This window comes from Podarcis filfolensis (genome assembly GCF_964270895.1).
Source record: "Podarcis filfolensis genome assembly, chromosome: 3".
Taxonomy (NCBI): Eukaryota; Metazoa; Chordata; class Lepidosauria; order Squamata; family Lacertidae; genus Podarcis; species Podarcis filfolensis.
Window position 1 is genome coordinate 39,324,305 of NC_139606.1, and position 23,969 is coordinate 39,348,273.

Genomic DNA, 23,969 nt, shown 5'->3' on the forward strand with positions numbered 1-23,969 from the left:
CCTGGTCATCCCCTTCCTTGCTCCTCCATGCAGGAGGGAAGGAGACAAGAAGCTGCCATTCCCTTTAACTGGAATGCAGTGGTTTTCAGAAACCATATTTTGTTCACAAACCATGATACCAAAACGGAATCTGAGCACTCTCTCCTGCTCATTCCCACAACTACAAGCCACGGTTTGTTGAAATACGGTATAAAGTGCTATACAAGTTAAATAAATAATGGTTTGTTATTATGTCTGAACTGGACAATTGTTAGTGTGGTATACATATGCTCCAACTGAAATTTGAATCTCCTGAAACAACTTATGTCTACAAACTGCCCCATGATAATAGAAAGCCTTCATATCTCTCAGAGCTACTTCCAGGAATGACTGCCATTCCTGGGAACGAACACAAAGAGCAAGCATGATGCAGTGGCTGAAGTGTTGACTAGGGACCAAAAAACAAAACAAAACAAAGCCGCCAAACAAAAAAACCCCAGGTTGAACTCCCCACCTTTGACACATCCTAATTGAGTTTGGGCCCTCAACCTAATCCTACATCACAAGGCTATTGTGAGGCTGAAATAGAGGAGAGAGAGAATCATATATGCCAATCTGAATATAAATGAAATTAGAAATTCATGAGGAAAGTTGCTCTAAATTAGGAATATATCATATACCAGGCATAGGCAAACTCGGCCCTCCAGATGTTTTGGGACTACAACTCCCATCCTCCCTAGCTAATGGGACCAGTGGTCAGGGATGATGGGAATTGTAGTCCCAAAACATCTGGAGGGCCGAGTTTGCCTATGCCTGTCATATACCATATGTTGTTGGACTTCAACTCTCAGGACCCTTGGCCACAATGGCTGAAGCTGATGGGATCTGAGTCCACAACATCTGGAGGGCTCCTTGTGGACTGCCCCTGCTCTAAAACGTTTAGTGATCATAATTAGCACTAGTCATGCACGAGTTGTTTTCTTAATGGGCCATATATGGTAGCTGTAACATTTAGTCTACCCCCAAATTGTGGCCATAGGTTTCTCCATGGGTAACTGTGCAACAGTTAAGCTCATTGTGCTACACTTCTGAACCGTCAGCAGTTAAAGATCCTTGCCATTTAGCTGTAATTAGCTGTATATTCATTTCAAGTCATGCTCTCCCTTATATTATGTAAGGACTGTGACAAATTATGTAACACACGGAGGAAAAGGGGGATGTGGTGAAACATAAGAGGTCTGTGGTCCATAAAAAACCAAATGAGTACAATACCCTGTCTCTATATATGTTCTCATTCCTGCTATGGAAAAAGGAGTAAAACTGCTGATTCAGTGACTTTCCCCTCACTCACTGGGCAAAATACACCACAAAGAGTCTGATATATATAGTGTGAGACATCTGGGCTGAAGAGTCTGACAGATGTGGAGGGCTTTTAAAACTGCATGTGGTGTTTCTTTTTATCATTTGTTCTTACATTAAAAGAAATACAGCTGTCTCCTGTGGTATCTGCTCAAATATTTAATTGTTGTCTAGAATTAACGTAGCCCGTGACAGAAATGTTTTTGAATTGCCTTTTAATTGAATTCTTTGTTGAACTGTTTCAGTCTGACAGGAAAGAATATGCTTGAAGAATAGATTTGTGTAAAAGGAGATGCAAAGCATGATTAATGGGTTTAAGGTATTTTTTTTTTTATAAAAATGATTTCTTACAGACTGAACTGTTTATGCAGCTAGATGTTTTATATATATCAGGCCTGAGGAACCTTTGGCCTTCCATACATTGCTGAACTACAATTCCCATCAGCCTTAGGAAACATGGCCAATGGACATGGAAGATGGGACTCTTAGTTCAGCAACTGGAGTGCCACAGGTTTCCCCAACATGTTTTATATGAACCATCTCAGTTCCCACTCTTTAATAATGTTATGGTTTGCTAACTGTCCTATTAGTTGTTGACTTGACCAGCTTGATGGAGCAGGCAGCTACCTAGGTGGCACAGTTCAAGGTGTGCTCCTCATACCACATAGAGGAAATGGACAGTGCTTGTAACTGAAGAGAGTAGGCAATAGTGCCTCTAGTTGTAGCTTGGCACCTGTGAACTTTAACCAAATGATGTGCACAGTCAATAGAGTATTCTTCAGCAGAGTTGTGGCATCGCTATCTCTGGATTCTCTGTCATTCCTAAGTGCACAGATGTGCTTTGTTTTACAATTCCAGAATCCTCTTTTGTTTCATGTCTTTTTTTTTAAAGCACTACTCAATTTCAGGATCTTGAAAATGACTCTTAAGGTAAAGGTAAAGGTAAAGGACCCCTGGATGGTTAAGTCCAGTCAAAGGTGACTATGGGGTGCGGTGCTCATCTCACTTTTCAGACCAAGGGAGTCAGTGTTTGTCCACAGACAGCTTTCTGGGTCATGTGGCCAGCAAGACTAAAATGCTTCTGGTGCAACAGAACACTGTGATGGAAGCCAGAGCGCATGGAAATGCCATTTACCTTCCCGCCACAGCTGTACCTATTTATCTATTTCCACTGGTATGCTTTCGAACTGCTAGGTTGGCGGGAGCTCATCCCCGTCACGGGGTTTCAAACCGCCAACCTTCCATTTAGCAAGCCCAAGAGGCTCAGTGATTTAGACCACAGGGTCACTCGCATCCCTACCTTTACCTTAAAATAACTCTTAGAGGAAACCTATGTATGAGGAACTCAATAGCACCATTTGGGCATCAATGCTCTCATGTCCACCAACTCAGGAGCAAGGAGCAGGGACATGCCATGCAGTCCTGTCTCCTAGTCTTCACATGAAGTGAAAGAGCCGGGATGCATACAGTTTATATGCTCAGGCTTTCTCACAACTAAGGACACAAATTCTGGGCTGCATGCATGCCTACCTACGTGCATGCAGTTAAAAGAGGGAAGGCTCCAGGCTGTTGTGCTCTTTGGACAAAGACGAGGGATGTGGCTTCATGGCACAGTCCCACTGTGATCTGGATGAACGTGGAAGCATTAACACACAAATAGGGCTGGTAGTTTCTAAATATGATGGCCATTGTGGCATGGTACTTTTGTCACCCTACTACTGCCATTAGGTTTTCTTTAGAATAGTGATATGTCTGTGGAACTTGAGACGTTTGGGGAATGTGACAGAAGAAGAAAAAAATGACTCGGTTGACGACGGTGTATTTGTGCGGACCTGATGTGGTTGTGTCGTTGAATTCATGAATCATGGAGTGGCTTTGGACAAGGCAAAATGTAGTCTCCTTATTTCCAGGTTTGGAAATACTGGTGATACACAATACAGTTATTCTGAAGGTGAGTAAGAGAAAAATAATAAACTGCTTTCTGGCTAAAAAGAATGCTGGATGTGAAACCAACAAATATATTCAGGTTGTAAAAAAATTGTCCTGATGCTGTATTCCTCTTCTCTCTCTCTCTCTCTCTCTCTCTCTCTCTGGCAAGTACTGTAGAAATTTCCACACATATCTTCAGACACATGAAAGCTATCTAGAGCTGTGGATTCAAGCAAGTGTGCGGGCCTCGTGTGCTGAACAGATTAGTTGTACTACCTTGTCTTGGAATTGCTTACTGTCTAGAAATAGGTTTATGGATGATGTCATAAAATGTGGTTTGACTGGAGCAAGTTAAATGATTTTCCAAAGTGGTATGGGTAGCTTTTCTAAGCTAGGCAAAGTTTTAAGATTATCAAGATATGAAATTATGTGCAATGGACATTATAGTTATTGCAGTGTCGACATTGGAGTGTCAAGGAAAAAATAACATAAGAAAAGACTGACATATATCTGAACCCCCTCCTGAAAGAGAAAGCTGTGATGCAAAAGAGCACTGACTGTTTTGCAGCCCTGTGGTGTGTTTATGTTGGGGCTGGGCTGTGTGCAGCAGTTTGAGTTAACCTGAGAAGCCAATAGTGAGGACCAAAGAGCAAATAGGAACGGAAGGACAAAGCTGGAGGCAGAAGTCAAAACTGAAGAGCAAGATGTAGCAATCGCCACCAATCCTCAAAAGAAATTCATGGAGGATAAGGTTATCAATGGCTACCAAACACAACGTCTGTGTTCTGCCTCCCGTGTTGGAGGCAGCATGTCTCTGAATGCCAGTTGCTGGGTACCACAAATGGGTAAAGTAATTTTTTGCACTGAGGTCCTGCTTGCAATCTTCCCATAGGCATCTGTTTGGCCACTGTGAGAACAGGATACTGGACTAGATGGGCGCTTGACCTGACCCAAGTAGGGCTTTTCTCATGTTCTTATAGTGGAGTCAGGACCAAAGGGTACAGAAACAACCTTTATTGCTTGTGCAATGCTTAACTGGGACAGGCAAGTCCTCTTTTTATTTATTTAAATGTACAGCTCATTCAACTGTTCCTTTTCTGGCAAGGAGGATCCTAGTTTGGCCAGGTCAGTCCAGAATCTGAGGATACTAAGCTGCCTAGGTAGATGATGTAATGAGAAGTTCAATGGCTCACTATGTATCGTAGCTGCACAGACAGAAGGTTTCTGAGTTTGAGATCTGGCAGCTCTTGATAGTCTCCCAGGGAGACTTAGCAAGTGCTGAGGTTGTCATTTTTCTGGCACCATGCAAAGCCTTTTTTATTCCCTTGGGCATTTGGACAGCATTGATAGCTAGACTTTTGGTGAATGTTGGTATTCATCCTGTGAGGAGGGAGTGGATATTTTGTGCTGTTTGAGACGACTTTCCCCCTTCTTTGGAAGAACTATTTTAATATTATATGTTATACTGCAGGAAATACACACACACACACACACACACACACACACACACACACACACAATCCTCCACCCCCAATCTGGAGTGGTACAGTCCAGCAGCATCTGCAATGTGTGATGCTGATAATTAGAACTTGTCTCTCAAGAAACATGCACACATTCTGTACTGTGGGGTGGCAGGTGTGCTTGAACTGCAACGAGTGGGTTCGGTTTTCTGCAGCGTTGCCAAACACAATTCTTTACTGCGAGACGAAGGCACATTTCCTCCCATGCTCGTTACAGCACAAAATTTGTCCCCATGACGCCTACCAATGTTTCCTTTGCACTATGTGACTGGATACAGGCTGAACTGTGTAATATAGTAGCTCTTCTGGCCTTTTGTAAACAATTTCCCCTGTCTTAGCACAGAGCAGTTTTGGAATGTTTAGCTGTTCCTCTAAGTAATTGGCATTATGTCAACTGTCCTGGTCAGCTCTCAAAAATGAAAGGGAGCAAACCTAACTTATATCCAGCGCCAGGAGGAACACAGACAGCACCCTCTTTTCTCAGCAGTTGTACATATATGATACAGTCTGGCTTCAAATCCTTACAACCAGAGTTGTTTGGACAAACAAACAGAATGTTGTCATTTGTGTAGGAACAGCACAAAGGTTGGTAGGTGGGTTGCGAGATTTTGAAGGACTATTTCTTCTATACAAGAGACTGTTGGGACATCTTGGACAATGAAGGAAACTGAAACAGGGATGAAGATGCCAGGAGCCAAATGTGGCCCTCAATCTGTGAATTATGGTTCATTCTGGGGTGTCAAAGAAGGCCTTCATGGGCACCACACCACCTGCAGATACCAGGCTGGCAACCGCTGGACACTGGCGGAGGAAGAGGAGTGCGGGGGGGATGCACCGCCCCCGGCAGTGTGATCCCGGCAGGGTGCCATGATGGCTGCCCCCTGCCTGCGCTGGGTGCCACGCCCCTGCAGGTGGCGCGCCCCACCCCCGCCTGCTCTCTGCCCCCTCGGTACTGGAGCATGAAGCTCTGCCACTGCCCCTGGACTAGGCCCTGAGAGACCAGGGTTCAAAACCCCACTTAGTTGTTGAGGCTCACTGAGTGATCTTGGGCCAGTCACTGTCTCTCAGCCTAACTTACTTCACAGGGTTGTTGTGAGGATAAATGGGGAGGGAGAGAACCATGTTTATCACCTTTAGCAACTTGGAGGAAAGGTCCAGCAATCATGTTGTACATCAACCCTCTCTCTGTATGTACAGCAGGCTTTCTTTATAGCTGCTCATTCCAAGAAATGGGCAGTGGGGGAGGAAATGCAGGTGTGGGGTAAGTGGGTGCAGCCCCACTCCCCCCATAACTATAATCATGAGGAAGAGAATAGTGAAAGTAGATAAATAGGTACTGCTCCAGCGGGAAGGTAAACGGCGTTTCCGTGTGCTGCTCTGGTTTGCCAGAAGCGGCTTAGTCATGCTGGCCACATGACCCAGAAGCTGTATGCCGGCTCCCTCGGCCAATAAAGCGAGATGAGCGCTGCAACCCCAGAGTCGTCCGCGACTGGACCTAACGGTCAGGGGTCCCTTTACCTTTACCTTTTAACATGGAATGGGGGGGGGTTGTTTGGCCTTCCTATGTCTTAAGATGTGGGATGTTCAAGTGATAGAAGGTTTTCATTTGACATGCTGTAACAAGAACTAGGAATTTTGGAGAAATAGTATTCATGAAGTATGAATGTGTTATAACATAAAAGTGTTGAAGAGCGTTGTTGAATCTCCTAAAAACTGAGTAACGTATATAGTTAAAAGATGCTGGATTAGATCAGTTTATGTATACTGTTTTAGATGGTTGCTTTATAGCTTGATACTGTGATCGTGTATTAACTTTTTGACATTATTTTACTTGCACCTTAAGTGACAGTAATACCTTCAGAAGGAACCTCAAGCTACATACCTGCTCTTTCAGAATGAGTGTAAGCCCATCCAAAACAGACCATGGCTGGATCTAGACACGTAAAAAAGCGTTTCAGGAAAATGTGTTGTAAACTTCACAGTGGGAAATCACGTTGGTGAAAGACGGGACTCCACAGTGCCATCTGGTGTCACAGTGTTATAACACATAGAAAACACTTTTTCTTTACTAATGTAGCCAAGTCCCATGTCCCACTTATGCAATCTAGGGAACTACCCACTATCGGTACCTCAGTCTTTTCTGAAGTCAGCTTCAGTTCATTGGCTCTCATTCAGTCCACAACTGAGGCCAGACATTAGTCAAGTATATCCAGTGCCATTACTGCAAATGCAAAGGAGAAATAGAGCTATACATCATCAGCATATTGCTGACAGTGCATCCCAAAACTCCTGATGACCACACTCAGCAGTTTCATGTAGTTGCGTGGCAAGACCCTCAAGCCGACCCCTCATTAGGATAAATAAATTCTCACGGACACGGATGTTTTGTTTAAGGTTTTTGGGAAAAAATTTGGCCACAACTTTATTGATTACAGGAATGAGAGCAGTATTGGCTTAGGCACTGGCAAGATTATATCCGACTCTTGTCCCCTTTGCGGGATGTCTGTAAGGGTAAACCACCCAAAGGGAAATTGCTTCGGGGGAACCCGCCTGCATCTCCCCTGGTGTTCCCGGAGGCCTGGCCCGGCCCTCACCCTTCAAGCAGACTTCAGACAGGAACTAGGCCCCGGCTTCCTTTAACGGAATACCCTTGAACCTGGAGGGGCAGGCGATGTTCAGCAGCGCGAAGCAGGAGCCTGGCACACGTTGCGCTGTTGCTTTTATACTTTCCCCCACTATCACCCTTTGACATGATTGGGTAATAGCCCTGGGTAATTGTGGTGCCACCCTGGCATGAGTGTGATAGCTCCACCCACTCCAGGGTGGGGGGAACCAGGTTGAGAGCCTGCCTGCAACCAGGACCATCTATTAAGATGATCCCATATGTTAAACAGCATGGAGGTAAGCAGGACAATAAGCAAACATTAAGATAATCATATGATGATGCAGGAATTAAGGTTTGCCACAGTTTATAATACTTCTATGTTATAATTACTGTGCAGTCAATAGAATTTGTTGTTGAAGTCCTCTCGTGCCATAGAAATTATCAATATATTGCACAAGGAAGCCCTAATATTTTTGCCTTTCCGCTGGGTCTGCATTTGATAAACAGTTGGGAACTCAGATGCTGCGCACGGATTTTGTTTTTGAAAGGAAACACCAGCTTTTATTTTTTAAAGTTTATTGAAAGCTTCAAAGGAGCAAAATATTTTACTGCAATTGAAAACAGGCTTATGAATGGGTAAAATCAGAACAAGATAGCAGTGGGGATGATTTGAAGGCCAAAACTGATTTTAATATTCTGATTACTATGGAAAGGCCAAGTTCCAGTCTAAATCTCCAAGGGCCTCATCAACTAAATCACCCTCAGTTAAGCTACCCTTGCAACCTAGTTTGCCTGGCAAAACTTCAGTGGAATTGAACAGTGAGTGACGGGTCCACTGTGTACAGGTACTGCACACAGGGCCATGTATACACACTTTAGGGAACATAGAAACAAACAGATGGTGATGTTAAGAAGGGAAAATGAGGAATTTGCAGCTAAACTCACATCTCTGAAAAGCTAGTGTGTAACCTGTATGGGGAGCAGACACGCATAATGCAAAGCTAATTAAACAGCTGTTGTTTATTAATGTAATATAGCAATGCTTGAATAGCATTACATAAAGTTGTCATATCCTTTCCTTGACCTTTAAAGGACTCTGTGAACCCGACAATCTTTGGTCTTTTCTTCTCTCGAAGATGTATGGTAAACCTTCCCAGGTTAGTGAGCCCGATCTGCCCTTCATTTCCTCAAGAGCACATGCAGAAACCACCTTACTGACCACTGGACCCACTGGAGCCTGTATTCACATGCAGGGGATAAACATGTCCCTAACTCATCGAGATTTTGAGATCCATTGGCTACCCTCGCCTGGTTTAGAAGGTTGTGATTTGCCTTGTATATTTGCACTCGTTATTTTACTGAACACCCCTTTTGTCTGTGCTTTTATATTGTATTGTATTGGGATTTTTTTTTTTTTACTTTATACAAAAGAAAAAACAAAACATGAACTCACTAAACTAGATGGATGCATATGTTGATTAAATAAGGATATGTTTGTCTCCATTTGGGACCAGTTGTGTGTGGCAAGTTGGGCCGATGGAATTAGATCAGGATCAAAGAGGATTGGAGAGATGGTGCTTGGTTATATATGTAGATCAAAATGGGATTTAGGGTTGCATCCAATGCTAGTCCTATTCAGAGTGGAAGAATTGAATTGAATGACTCTAAGTTAGGTCCATTAACTTCATTGGGTCTACTCTAGTAAGACTAGTATTGAATACAACCCATAAACATCAATAGCAGTACAGGCTTTCCTTTACATTGCTGCAACAATTTGGTAGGTTAGCTTCACTCCCCCCCCCCCCCATGGCAGTGGTGGGATGTTGGAACTGGCCTATCCTCCATGGATCACTTTTGATAGGTGTCTGGGGCCACTTACCTATCAGTCACTTGATGTCATCACAAGTGTGCTGTGAATTATTTCCTCTTTTCTTTTCAGCATTGGCTTAAATGAAGGCTTCAGCTGCAAAGATTCCTGCTGAAAGCAGAACTTACATTCAAGTGCCAAAGGCAGACCAAATTGTTGGCAGGGATCAACTCCACATGGGAGCTCTGATCTCAGTGGGGCTTTCTGTTGGAGAGAGAGGTTTGGAAGAGAGAGATAAGCACAATGGTGATTTCTCCGAGTACTTAAAAACTTGGTTAGATTTACATCTGCCCTCATCCACCTTTAAACAAACATTCCCTACAAAAATACTTAGGCTAGAATAAATCACAGACGTATAGCTTTCCAAATAAGTGGATATTTCACTCACAGTTTTCAGAAGTTACAGTAAACAAGTCTCCATCTGTTGGAAGTAAAATGAAGATAAAAAAAATCCAAATTACTTAAAAAGAAAAGTACTTTGTTTCCTTACTAAAGGATCATTCAGTCTTTGGGTTAGCAAAGATGTAGGCTATAAAATATTGGAAAGATGTTAACTTGGTTTTTACTTGCAGCTTGGCCACATGGCTCCTTGCTTTTTCCAGGAAGCACAAAGAGAAAAAAGGCTGCTGAGAGCCTGCTAAGCCACACCCACACTGGTAACTTGATCTCAGGTTAATCTATTCATGCATGCACTCGTAAATCAGTAACTGTATATTAAAATACTTTTGGCAGGGATTTGCTCCACTAAGGAGTGCTGATTGGGAGCAGCAGGGCTTGTATTTAGTACCAAATTTAGGAGCTGCTGCCAAATGCAACCCTGCTTGCAAAGGAAAAATATCTAAATCTCTTAGCTGATCCTTTGCAACTGTGCCTTTATCTGCCCTATACCTGATGTCCTATGATGGCAGATATGGGGCTGTTGGGAGTGGCTAGGGAAAAGATGGCTTCACAGGCCAAATTAGGACCTATGGGGAGTTACCCAGTGTGAGAGCCAGTGTGGTGTAGTGGTTAAGAGTCACGTAATATGGGGAACTGGGTTCGCGTCTCTGCTCCTCCACATGCAGCTGCTGGGTGACCTTAGGCCAGTCACACTTCTTTGAAGTCTCTCAGCCCCACTCATCTCACAGAGTGTTTGTTGTGGGGGAGGAAGGGAAAGGAGATTGTTAGCCGCTTTGAGACTCCTGAAGGGGAGTGAAAGGCGGGATATCAAATCCAAACTACTACTACTACTACTACTCCTCGTCTTCTTCTTCTTCTTCTTCTTCTTCTTCTTCTTCTTCTTCTTCTTCTTCTTCTTCGTTTGGCCTGGAGGTTCCCTATGCCAGCTTTGCAGGAATTGTGAAGCCATGTTTTTCAACAGTAGCTCTTTTGACTCAGATTCCCCTTAATGAAGAGCATTATTCAGAATGTCTGTCCAATGATTAAATCATGAGGAGTGAGCTTTAGTCCATAATCTCTGATTTTAAATGATTTGTTATCTGGCAGTATGTTGGAGCCTTACAGCTGGGAGAGATCTTGGAGCATGCTTGGCAATTATTCTCTTTTTGGTTCCCCTCATAAAACCAAAATGTTTTTTTAAGTGGATAGTGGAAGACTTTAAGAGTCACTTGATGGGCTGCTGTTCATGTGCTTAGTCATGTAGCTCAAATAGATCGGAATGTCATGCACACAGCTGAAGTTTCCTAAACTTTTGAGAAAAGGACATTCCATGGCCTACAACATTTTGGGTTCCAGAATGTATACAACACGACCAATAGGTCACCAGTGACATTAAGCAGCTGGGCTAGTTGTTTGGGATGTTTGTGGTCAGTAAACCCATTCATAAAAGTAGCTCAACGGAGCTCTCTGAGTACTAAATAGGGAAGTATATTGAACGCCAGACAAGTTAGGGGGGGAGAGCCTGTGGCCTCTGAGCTGCATGTGGTCCTTGCCCCAATTTCATGCAGGTGGCAAGAGTGGCTGGGGGAAGCAAGGAGACCATGACTACCCCTCAGTGTTCTCTCTGGCCACATCCATGCCATACATTTAAAGCACTATCAACACTTCGACATTCCCCCAAATAATTATAGGGGCTGAAGTTTGTTAACAGTGCTTAGATCAGTTAAAAAGGTAAAGGTAAAGGGACCCCTGACTGTTAGCTCCAGTCGCGGATGACTCTGAGGTTGCAACGCTCATCTTGCTCTACTGGCTGAGGGAGCCGCTGTACAGCTTCCGGGTCATGTGGCCAGCATGACTAAGCCGCTTCTGGCGAACCAGAGCAGCGCACAGAAACGCTGTTTACCTTCCCGCCGGAGCGGTACCTATTTATCTACTTGCACTTTGACGTGCTTTCGAATTGCTAGGTTAGGAATCCTCTATTCCCTCCACAGAGCTATAGTTCCCTAGGAAGAAGGATTGACTGTTAAACCACTATGGGATTTGGAGCTCTGTGAGGGGAATAGGAGTTATTTTAAGAGATAAAGTGTGTGTATTTGTGTGGTGACTCCAGCTCAATTCAGTGCTGGCTCTAACTCGCTCTTCAATGCTGACACTCATTCCCTGGTGACCTCTGAGGGAATGTGGTCCACGATGAGGAAAAGGTCACCCACCCCCATTCTAGTTCAATAAGTTAAACTCTCCAGAAGTCCTTTATTTGTGAGGAAATAGTTTAAATCCCACATGGGAATCATTATTCAGATTAGGGATAGCTTTGGGGAAGCCCATAGAAGGCAGAAATACCACTTGTCATATTTATGACCATTTCTCTTCCTTTCCCTTTAAATGAAGCATTCTAGTTTCAGCCCAACCTTAGACTTGATCTCCATACTTTATTTTCTCTATTGCTAATTTTTAAAATTTCCATACAGAAGAATAATAAAAGAACCTAGATGGTTTCAAATGACTATTTGCACAGCATTTGGAAAGGTGAGTGAACAAGAGAGTCACAACCGATTACTTGTTGAAAAGAAATTGCAGGCATTTTGTGACAGGTGCCTTTGACCAAAACAGGTGAGCTAGCAGCTTTTCTGACAGAAAATTGCTTTCTGCATATAGTTGAAAAGGGAACCATCTTTCTACAAATCAATCTGAGTGAGACAATGTGAATTCAAGCTAGCCTCTCCATCCAGATGTGTTGAGACCTAAGATTTTCTCCAGTCAAGAAAACTTGAGCTTTTGATGGACCTCCAGGATGTGGTCATTTAAAATGTCACCAAGTGTTGATACTCTCAGATTTTAGCCATATACCAATTTAATCCAACCAAACTGAAGTCTAAGTACCTGCAACTGATTTTATTTAAGTTCATCTCTTCTTAACCTTGCCTCTCCCACACTTCTTTCTGTTTCTCTAGTATTTTGAAATCATGAGTAATAATAAACTTAAGAATAATCATTTCAAAATGGCTGGCAACAGTATATGTCAGGTGTGGAGAACCTTTGCACCTCCTGATTTTGCTGCAGGCATGCTATACTTTTAAAGCATATTTGAAGCACATTCTTTCCCTCCAAGAATTCCAGGCCCTGCAGTTTACCACTCACAGTTATAATTCCCAGTAATCATCAATGAACTACAGTACCCAGAATTGCTTGAAAGAGTGAAATGTGCTTCAAATGTGCTTTAAAGATATAGTGCGTATGCAGCCTAAATTGAACATTGGTTTGACTGTACTTTTTGACTTGGTTTTGGAGCTCTGAAGTGATGTCCGCAGACTATTTCCAGATATAAAAGCGTGTGTGTGTGTGTGTGGTATTTGAGTTGCTGACATAATTATGTCAGACCTATCTGCTAAGGATTATACATTTGCCTTCCTGTGAAGAGAGTTGTTACCAGGAAAGAGTGACATCACGCTGAGGTCCTTGGTTAGCCCACTTACTCTTGCTTTGCACTAGTGTCACTGAGAACAAACATTTGGTTTGTTTCTCTGTTTTAAAACACAGCCTGATAAGATCAATTGTGCTGTGATTTTATTGTACAAGGAAACGTTTTGAGGCCATCCAAATGTCCTTGAAAGTGCAATTTATGATAAACAATCCCAGGAACCTAACCCCCCCTCCATATCTTAAAGAGGGTAAGTTCCACAGTTTATAAGACAGTTATGGCAAATTTGCTAAGTATTAGTTATTTACTTCATGTCTTGTTTATTTTTCTTTGCTCCATGGAGACAAGACCTACCTCAGCTAATATATGTGTGCTTGTCTGCATGTACACATTGCAATGCTTTACTGCATAGCAGTTGTCATGGATAGTAAGGGGAAATGTAAGTTAAATGCAGATATATATATATTGTTTTCCCCAACTGATTCTTATAATTTTTCACCTAGTGAATTTGTGACTTATTCAGCCCTGTCTTTTGAGCAATCTCTTCACTTTCTGACTTACTGTGTTTGAAGTCAACCACATGAATGGGTACCAGAGGCACCGCCTTACAAAGAAAATTGCGGTGACCCGACGCAATGTTCTGACGTCACATGGCATTCTGACCTCACACACGTGACATCACGAGGAGCCAGGAGGTGGAGTCAAACACCCTCTGAACACTGAGAGGGCCTGGCCCCCTCAAAAAAATACATTGGGGGTGGGAAGAAAGTGCTTTGGCCCTAGGAACTGGTGCCTATGAAGGGTAGCTGTGCTGCTTTGTTGCAACCCAAGCAGCAAAGAGTCTTGTACACCCTGAATGCAGTTGCAGTGCCAATTCAGTGCTCCTTGGGCTGTGCCTGCACTGCACTGACCCTTCCACCACCTCATCCCTTCCCTCCTGGTAAGCATAGCAACGTGCTAACTGGAGGCCTGTTTATACCACACTGGAAAATGAAGAGGTGAATGCAGCCTTGATGCAGCCGACAGCATTAAGGCTCTGTAATAGTGTCAATCAAGTAGAGTTTGAGCTGGAAGAAGAAGAAGAAGAAGAAGAAGAAGAAGAAGAAGAAGAAGAGGAGGAGTTTGGATTTGATATCCCGCCTTTCACTCCCCTTCAGGAGTCTCAAAGCGGCTAACATTCTCCTTTCCCTTCCTCCCCCACAACAAACACTCTGTGAGGTGAGTGGGGCTGAGAGACTTCAGAGAAGTGTGACTAGCCCAAGGTCACCCAGCAGCTGCATGTGGAGGAGCGGGGACGCGAACCCAGTTCACCAGATTACGAGTCTACCGCTCTTAACCACTACACCACACTGGCAGAGCTGTTTCAGGGTCTTGTGTCTATATTTTTGTGACTGTGACCTGTTGGTGACCATCTGTTTTGGGCTGGCAGACTGCCTGTAAGCTTGCAGAGGCCTACCACCCAAGGTCAGTCAGAAGGAAGTGCTACCATCCAGGATGGATTGTACATAATTGAGTGGTTCAAGTTGGGAGTCAGTGACAAGAAGTTGTGTTATGTCACTTACTCTTCCAGACCCATCCTGTAGCAGATTAGATGAATTTTGGGAAGCAGTCTGGCCTTGTTGTTCTGCTTTTCAGTGTCATTGGGTGAGTACTGTGGTCTAAGAAATGTCTGTGGTAAATCCCTAAGTTGTGAATTGCTGTCTGATGACTCAGAACAGATGTGGTTGGATCTCAGGGCTTGGCTGTAGACAACAGATTTTATGTTGTGTGTTCTGTGGGAAACATATTAGTATGTGCAGCATTACTAGGTTTCTGAAATATGGTGGTGCTTATGTGTCCATTATGTTGTTGCATGACAGTCTGGAAAGTGAACCTTCTGCATGGGGTGCTCCTGGTTCAGGATGATGGTGAGGTGAAAGTTGAAACCTCAGGTAACCCTTCAAAGAACACTGGCATAAATGAGAAGAGGTCCACAGGTTGTTAACTAAGATAGGAACACAGTGGTACCTCGGGTTACAAACACCTCGGGTTACAAACACTTCGGGTTATAGACTCTGCTAATCCAGAAGTAGTACCTCGGGTTAAAAACTTTGCCCCAGGATGAGAACAGAAATCGCATGGTGGCGGCGCAGCAGCAGCAGGAGGCCCTATTAGCTAAAGTGGTACCTCAGGTTAAGAACGGTTTCAGGTTAAGAACGGACCTCCAGAAGAATTAAGTTCGTAACCAGAGGTACCACTGTAATCTTTGTTGTTCAAAGAGTGTTATCATAAAGTGAAGATGAAGAATTACGAAATCTCTCCTTCCTTCTCCCTTCCTCCTCAGCCAGGTATTCTGATCTGCATCTTATTTCTTTCATTTTCCTACCTAGTGGAACTCCTGCCGTCAGGCCCATCCCAACCATTAAGCAGAATGAGGTTGTAGCCTGACTCATGAGTTGCACACTCAGTCAGTTCCACAGTGAGTTTATGATAACAGAGATATAAGGCAGGCTTGTTGGAACATATATCTAGTCCCATGGATCTCTCCCAGTGTTTGAAAATGGTAGCATAAATTGGCCTTGGGTGAATGTTGCTAAAGCATTTTTTGAGGCTTTGCACTCTAAATCCAAATGATACATTTCAGAAAACTTGCACAATCTTCCCAAGAACTTGATTTCTGCCTGAGATCATGACTGTAAATTGACTTACTGTAAACGCTTATGCTAAGACCCTCCACTGATGAGCCCAGTCTGTTTCTTCTTTGTACTTAGAGCTTTAATCTAAGCTATAAAGGATTCTTAAAAGGAGGCTTTTGTAATATCACTTTGGTAATAAATATAGTGACCAAATCATTTTGGGGGAGATTAATATATTCTGGACTCTGGATGTGTTTTTTTGGGTGGGGTGGGGGTGGATAATCAACTTTTGGAAAAGGTTTAAGCATTTTGAAAAGTGCATTTCTTGTTTGTATCGACAAAAAAGACACATTTATTGGGTCGAAAAATGGCCCTTCTAGCCTAACATCCTATCCCCACTGTCCCCAGGCCAATTTTGGGTGATTCTGAAGAAAATGAAAGGTTGTAACACTAAGATCCCATACAGACTTCCTTTAGTGCTGTGTTTCTGGGCACAGGTCCATTCTTTAAGCTATGTTGTCTGAACACTACTTCTTCTTCTTTTTGGCCCTGGCACTTTACCCATAAAACTCTGCTCTTTACTGCTGAAAGCAAATTCTGTGGGAAACCCTGAATTGCTGTTTTTTTTTCTGATCCAGGGTTAAAAAGCGGGTTTTCCTGGGGAAAGTGGGGCAGGGGAGGCTTGGGCACAGATTGGGAAAGTGCAGACCTGAGTCTAGAAGGCATGGGCAAAAGGTATATGTGTGCGGATGAGCCCAGAGTCTCTCTAAAATCCCATTTAAAGGCCATTTATGGGCTCCTGGGCTGGATCAAGACACATCAAAGAAACATGTCAGTTCAAAACGTTGTAAATTTAAACAGGGAAAACAGGTAGAGAAAAACAGGGACTCCACATCGCCGCCTGGTGGCACAATGTTGTATCGCATATACAACGCATATAAATCACTTTCTCCTTTTCCAGTCTGACTGAGTCCCTGTGCAAGAGGTCATTGTTAGGTCTCCTCCTTTGCCAAAAGCATCTGTGGAGCTTAAGGAATGGGCAGCAGCAGTCCCTTCTCCCCATGTATGATCTGAATTGTAAAAATGCTTCTACTTCAATTTTTTTTTTTTACTATTTCAGAATCATGCTTCATCTCATTATACACACACACACACACACACACACACACACTATTATACATGGCGGTTCCCTATCTTTTCTTTACTTTTTTTGGAGGGGGTGATGGTGGTGCCAGTGGGACATCTGTAACAATGGGGAATAAAAATTTAGGGTTCTGCACTTGGAAGAGTAATGGTTACAGTACAAATTCAGAGAAAAATTCAGAGATGTTATTAGAAGAAAGTATGCACAAAACAAATATATTATTGAAGATAACATTCCTATCCTTTTCATTAATTTGAATTTGCACTGTAACTTAACACTTACCTATGTTGTATAAGCATGGTTGCCTGGAGAACTGAATATCAAAGTTTGGATAGGGGTGAATTTCAAAGGATAGCCGTATTTCAGTTTCCATATCATTTCAGAAAGTGTGACTGCTTTTTTTAATAGATTCTGCTTTAAATGCACACTGACTCAAATGTCTCCTTCATCCCTAGTGGGTACGATTAGACTGAAAACACCTGGGCAACTGCAGCCTGCGATGGAGCTTGTCCTGAAATGCTCCTGTTACATACATACATGGAATTTGTAATTACCCTACTTTTAACTAATTAATTCATCTCTGTAATCCTAGTACTTAACATTGGCTCTAGCATATAAGGCTATGAAATCAGTGTAAAGTAGTTACAGGGCTTTTTGTAAACCATTGGGAATAAAATCCTGCAGGATAATTCATAAAAGGGCCAGGGCTTACTTCTCCTTTCCCCATGTGCTAGAAATCATTTTGCATTTGATAAAAATCAAATCTCCAATGGGAAAAGCCATAGGTCAGTGGCTGATGATGCAGTCAATCCTGGGATCATTCCCTGAAATTTCCTGCTAAAAGGGTCTTAGGGTGAGAAAGAGTTCTTCCTGAGACATAGTTAGATTGAGGTAAATAGATTTTTCTACTTCTAATTTTTACTTGTAGCCATTTCAGGTCATATCATTAGTTGCATCAATAAGCAGAAACCACTGAATTTTAGATCTCCATATAATTGGAAAAGCCCAAGTTTCATTATGCGGATTATTTATGCATCTTCAAAGTGGCTCTCAAGAAATTCATTTAAAAAAACACAACAACCTACAACACCACAAGAAACCAGACAAATCATCTAAGGATGCATAATGTTCTGATTCATGAATTTGAATGACATTACTTTGCAGACAGATCCAATAACATTCCTTTCATTCTTTGGGATGTGGATGTGGTAATTTGAAGCAAATGGTTTTTTGCAAAATGCTTAGTGGTTCGACCTACTGCCATTTGGTCCAATGACAATTTAGAACTGGGACCAAGTTATTGTTAATATTTCTCAAGACAGAGAAACAATCTCTCTGTGTATACTAACCTTACACTTCTCTGTTCACTGATAGCACCAACATGTTTAATTTAGATGTTAATAGTTTCCATTTAAAAGGAGGTGGCCACATATGTGATCTTGATTAATGGAGGCATGCTGAGTTTATCAAACACTTTGTCACATTAGAGAAACAACTCTTTAACTGAGCAGTGTGCCATGTAATATTTATTTTATTGCTATGGAAGGAACCCTAGCATTGAAGGAGCTTCAAGAAGATGCTTTTCCAAATGCGCTCGATTCTTGGGATAGAATAAATCTTTTAGTTCTGGAACAATCCTGCTGGTGGTAGAATTTAACATTTAAAATACTGTTTAACGTTGTCCCTTGCATTCAAGCTGTGCTCTGGATTTCTTGGGGTCTTTGACGGGGTAAGACTGGGTCCTTATCTTCAACAAGCTTTCCAGGGCAGCCACCCAGGTTACAATATCATTGTCTCCTTCTGTTATTGTCACTTCTATCAGTTTCAAAGCCTGTTCTAGGATGATGAATCTCTTTTGGTGGTGATGGTGGTAGTAGTAAGAACTGGACAAACAGAGTGCGGTTAGTTGCTTAGCAATGAATTATGGTCCCTCCTTTTGCTGGACGTTTGTTTATGTTAAAGTATAGGCTTTGCTGCTGAGAAAATGCTTTATTTTCAAGTAGCAAACCATAGTTGGCCTAACTATGAACATTTCTTGCATTTAAAAAGCCCTGAAAAACTTGGTCCAGGAGACCTTAAGGCCTGCCTGAACCCCTATATCCCAGCCGGATCACTGAGATCAACTGGAAGAGCGCTGTTCATTGTTCCCCATCTTACAGTGGCCCAATCAGCCTTGGCTGGAAGTCGAGCATTTAGTTTCACTGATCCCATGCTGTGGAGCGCTCTTCCAGCAGAGATTTGGCAGGAATCGTTGCTTCTGACTTCCAGGCATCTCTTGAAGACTCTTTTTGTTTTGTTTTGTTTTGTTATATGCCAAAAGGCTTATGTAGTTGTTTAACATTTTCTTGAGTGGCCAGTCATTTTAACAATTCTTTTGTACTTTTTTTTTTTAAAAAAGAGAGTGCTTTATTGTATACACATTGTTGTATACCACCCAGATACTTTATGAAATGGCGTTAGAGAAATACCTTTCATAAGCAAACAAACAATACAAACATGTGGTGTACATAGAATTCAGGATCCACACACGTGTTGATAATTTAACTGGCTTGTTAAACAGGGCTTTATACAGCTCCCCGTGTGAGGGCTCTGCAGCAGTGTTTCTCAATGGGCAAGGGCAGAGAGGGAGGTGGGAAGGTGAGGTGTGCTTAAGAGGACCTGAATACAACACAAGCAGGAATACCAAGGGATGGCTTCAGTTTGCCAACTACCAGCTGAATCTTCTGGGGAAGAAATGCAACATTAGCCCACTTTGTATGTTTGGGTTCTCCTCTGTACATGACATTAATGAACATATAGCAGGTGGTAGAAACTGGCCCCTCAATGCATATATTCATTCAAAATGCATGGAAGCCAAACATGTGTGAAAATGTTACTGTTACTTGCCGTGTCATTTAGTAAATGAGAGGCAAAATCACCCCAAGAATGAGAGGAGAGCTACACATCCACAGTATTATTCACTGGAGCAGCAGTGTCTTATAACTTGGATTTGACTTCCGGCACACTTGCTAAAAACTTGGGGAGGTTACTGGGCTGAGGCAAATCCAACCGCTCTAAAACCAAAGAGCAACAATTGCTTGTTGTGATTTCTTGAAAGTCAGAAAATCTCCTTAAGAAGCTATAGCATTTAACTCCTACACTTTTACAGCATCTGAAACTCTTGTCTATCAGCAGCCATGAGGAGAGGTGGGCTTGACATAACCTCACATGTTTATTCATGATTGGCAGCTGTGAAATTGGTGACTGTCCTCTTGGGCCCACCACAGAAACATTGCTTACATTCCAGGTCATTTTCTTACCCTGGCGTGCTCTTTCCTTCCTTGGCAATTCCAGGAAGGATGGGATTGGCAAGGATGGATTATGATAAGTGGACAATGTCTTCCTTATAAGTCAGGGCTAAGGAAACTTCACAGTATCAGTTACAGAAGACTCCTCCATACTATTATTTTTTTAAAAAAATAATTTTTATTAACTGGCCAATCACATCAAATTAAATCACATCACATAAATTCCAAATTACAAAGCCAAATTTTTAAATTTTGTTGGGGGAACCCATACTTCAAGATCCAAAGGGGGATTCAGATCATCTTCTTATTACTGCGTTAATGTCCAAATCAGTCCCAATCAGTCCAAACAAAATTCATAATTCTATCCAGTCTTATCTTGGTGTTTCCACATCATATCTTGTTCATATAATTTCTATTTTTCCTTTACGATCTCTTCTGTTAGTCTCCTTAAGCCGATAAGCAAAATAATAATCCTGTGTGGATTTCCCGTTCCTCCACTAAGTCCAGATGGTTTCCATATATCTCCTTCGTAGATAACATCGCTCTTTCCATCATAAATTTGGCATTTGTCGCTCTTAAGTCCCACCGAGAAGTTGATCCACGATATGTAAACAACTCTATTTCTCTCTTTCTCCTCCCAGACCCAAGAGCTTCAACAATGCCTCCCAAAATGGCGACGGCATTTTTAACTGCGTCATTCCAAAACTCTTAGCTTTCCAGCTTCATCTTGAAACATTGCTTTGGTTCGGAAGTTTATCTCCACACAGCCTTAAATCCACAGCTTAAGTCCTTAGTTTCTGACTCATTAGGGGAGGGGATTCTTGTTAAATCACATAAGAAAAAGGAAGGCAGGTTTTTCCCCCCTCCCCCCTCAGTCATACCGTATCTTGATGTATCTTCCCATACTTCATTCTTGTATTGTCATCAGAGATCTCTTCTGTCAGCAGTCTTTACTCCCCTTTTTCCTTGAAGCATGTGCAATTTATCTCGTCCAAATTGTTTCTTTTGAAGATGCTTGCAACTAGCGGCGCGTATCAGGGACGGCGTCCAGGAGTGCCGGAATCCCACAGGAGGGCTCTGTGCCTAGTGCCCCCACCCCCACAAATTCGGGGGTGGCATAGGGCACAGCAGGCAAGGGCCGTCCCCCCCACAATCCTGGGGGGGGGTTTAAGGAGGCTAATTACCCCCATCATAGCCTCCAAATTACCTCGTGTGGGTCGGAGAGATGTTATTGTCAGCCATCTTCCGATGCGCCACCTAGTGGCCCCCCGACTCCTCCATACTATTAAAAGAGAGGTGGTTGTCTGTAATCTGGCCATGGTCTGACAGGTGCATGAAAAACACTCCGCCCCCAAAGGAACTCTTGGCAATTACTTCATAAAATGTGAGAGGATTGAAATTATTGACAAAAACTGTGGAGAAACTTGAAATGAGTGAAGTTCAGAATCGGATAATGGGCAGTACTCCAGGTGCTCCCATACTATAAGCTTCTTTTCTTTCACCTTCCAGCCAATCCTGTAACTTCAGGCAAGAAACTTTAGTCACGCTTCTGGAATAATTAGTCTTAGCCTCAATTAAAGTGGTGCAAGCCATTGTTTACTCCCCCAGTGCTCCCAGAGGTGTTGTGATTTGGCTGCAATTCTATTCATGCCTACTCAGGAGTAAGCACCACTGGGTTCAGCAGGGTCTGTTTCCCAGTGAGCAGCATAGTTGCCTCTTGAAGTTCCCACATTTTAAAAATCCAGACAAGCAAAGATGTGATCTGTAAGGCATTTAAGATAAATGGTCTTGTCTCTGGGGAATTACGTTATTAAAATATGCATGATTCAGGCGACTGTGGATTTTGCAATCAAAACTGGCAAAACATTGTATTTACTTTCATCACCAATAAGGGATGCAATAAAAAAGATTACCTGATGCACTGTTTGGTTTGGGGTCCCTCTTGTATCCTGAGACTTATATGGCTACAACAATAGACCATAAATATAGTTGTCGCATAAAATATTAGGGTGCGGTAATCAAGTTAATATTTCAAATGTGGTTTTGATACATTGGGAGTCTGGACAATGTCTTCCTTTTGCCTTCATAGCTCTTGGATCTAGACTTTAAATATTGCAATAAACCGCATGACTGCTCAGTATTGTTGTTGATGTTCCATTCATTATGTACAATTCTTGCACTGGGTAGTCATCGTAAGGATAGGAAGACAATAAATGGAAAAATCTATTTCTAGCAATTCTTCTTCGTTTCTTTATTAGAAAAATATTGAAATTCTGGCATTGTGCAATGGTTGCTGCATTTTTTCTTGAAAAGTGTATGATTGACAAAGGACTTATACTCTAGCCTACAATATTCAGAATATTTTCCATACTAATGAATTAGAAATAGAGCTGTTGCTTTATCATTATAAGTCAATATTGTTGAGCAATAGTTCAAAGTTGGAGCAGTACACAAAGGGCTTATTGTGATTGTTGAACAAACACACAGGTGTGATAAAAGAATGGACAATAAAGTTATTAGAACATTTATGCAGAGCAGTATTTCAATGTTCTGTTTGGGGTACATTTCAGGGAGATGTATGTGCACTTAAGGCTTTGCTGACAAAGAAACAGCCAAAGCTGATGCTATTCCCTGTATCATTTCACAGTATGGCTTGGTGGCCAGCTTGCAATTTATTAGCACCTATATTGAGCTACTGGGAAGCTCTTGTCACAACCTTGCTAATGCAAGCAGACCTCCATTTAAAATAATAAGTGTTGATGATGCTGGAGTGCTGGAAGCAAGTTTTTATGTAAAATATTTAGGGCATCACCCACTGAAGTTAAGCACTGAAGTTAGTGCTATTTTCAAATGTAGATATCATTTAAAAATGCAGAGGTTTGGGAACCAACAATTTTTTTATATAAAATTATTATTATATGCTTGAATATCTAATCTGTATCATCCATGGACTCAAGAAATTGCTCATTGTTTACCCCTTCTTATTTTGGATAGCTATAAATCCCACCACTTTCAATGGGAGAGAAGGTAGAGCACAATGAGCTTAACTCTCCCATTGAAATTAACTGTTGTGAAATATGTTTAACTTTGGCTGGATCATTTCCCTTAGCATGCATGTGACCATATACTGTGAAAAAGGAGTGTTGGAATTGAGTTGTGCATCACTGTCTGGCAGTTATTGGCAGTTAACCATTACTTGTGACAAGTGACACAACTCCTCCTACCAAATCCCGTATAATTTTTTTAAGCAGCACAGCACTGTAAGAAATATTTTGCTTTTTAGCAGTGTTCATTGAGCTCCAGTGTCCTGCTAAATTTTTTTTTTGACCTGCTTTAGTAGATAAGAGAGATAGCTGGCAAAGTTTAAATAGCACAAGGCTATACATGTTTAATAAGAATCAAGTTGCATTGGAATCGATGGGGCTTACTCTCTAGTAACCCTATACATATTTACATGGGAGCAAGTGCCGCTGAGCTCAGTGAAACTTACTTCTGAGAAAACATGCATAGTTTTGGGTTCATGAACATGTTCCCCGAATCCTAAAATTTAACAATCCCCGTCATCCAATTATCCTAAGATGTGCTCCTTTAAAAGGAATTAAGTTGTGAGACAACTCAACCCCAGGAGGACTAGGTAGAAACTGTGAGTGACTGCAGACTTCTGCAATTCAGAATCCTTGAATCAATTGTGCAATGGATAGGCAGTTGACCCACAATGCCAGTTGGATGTGCCATTGCACTTTTGATGTGTACCTGCCCCCTGGATTTGTGGATGCAATGCTAGAACGTGTTCTGATTAAACACACCAAAACAGCCTTTCCCATTCTAAATTCCACAGCATATAAATCCTCTGGCATGTGCTTTTAAC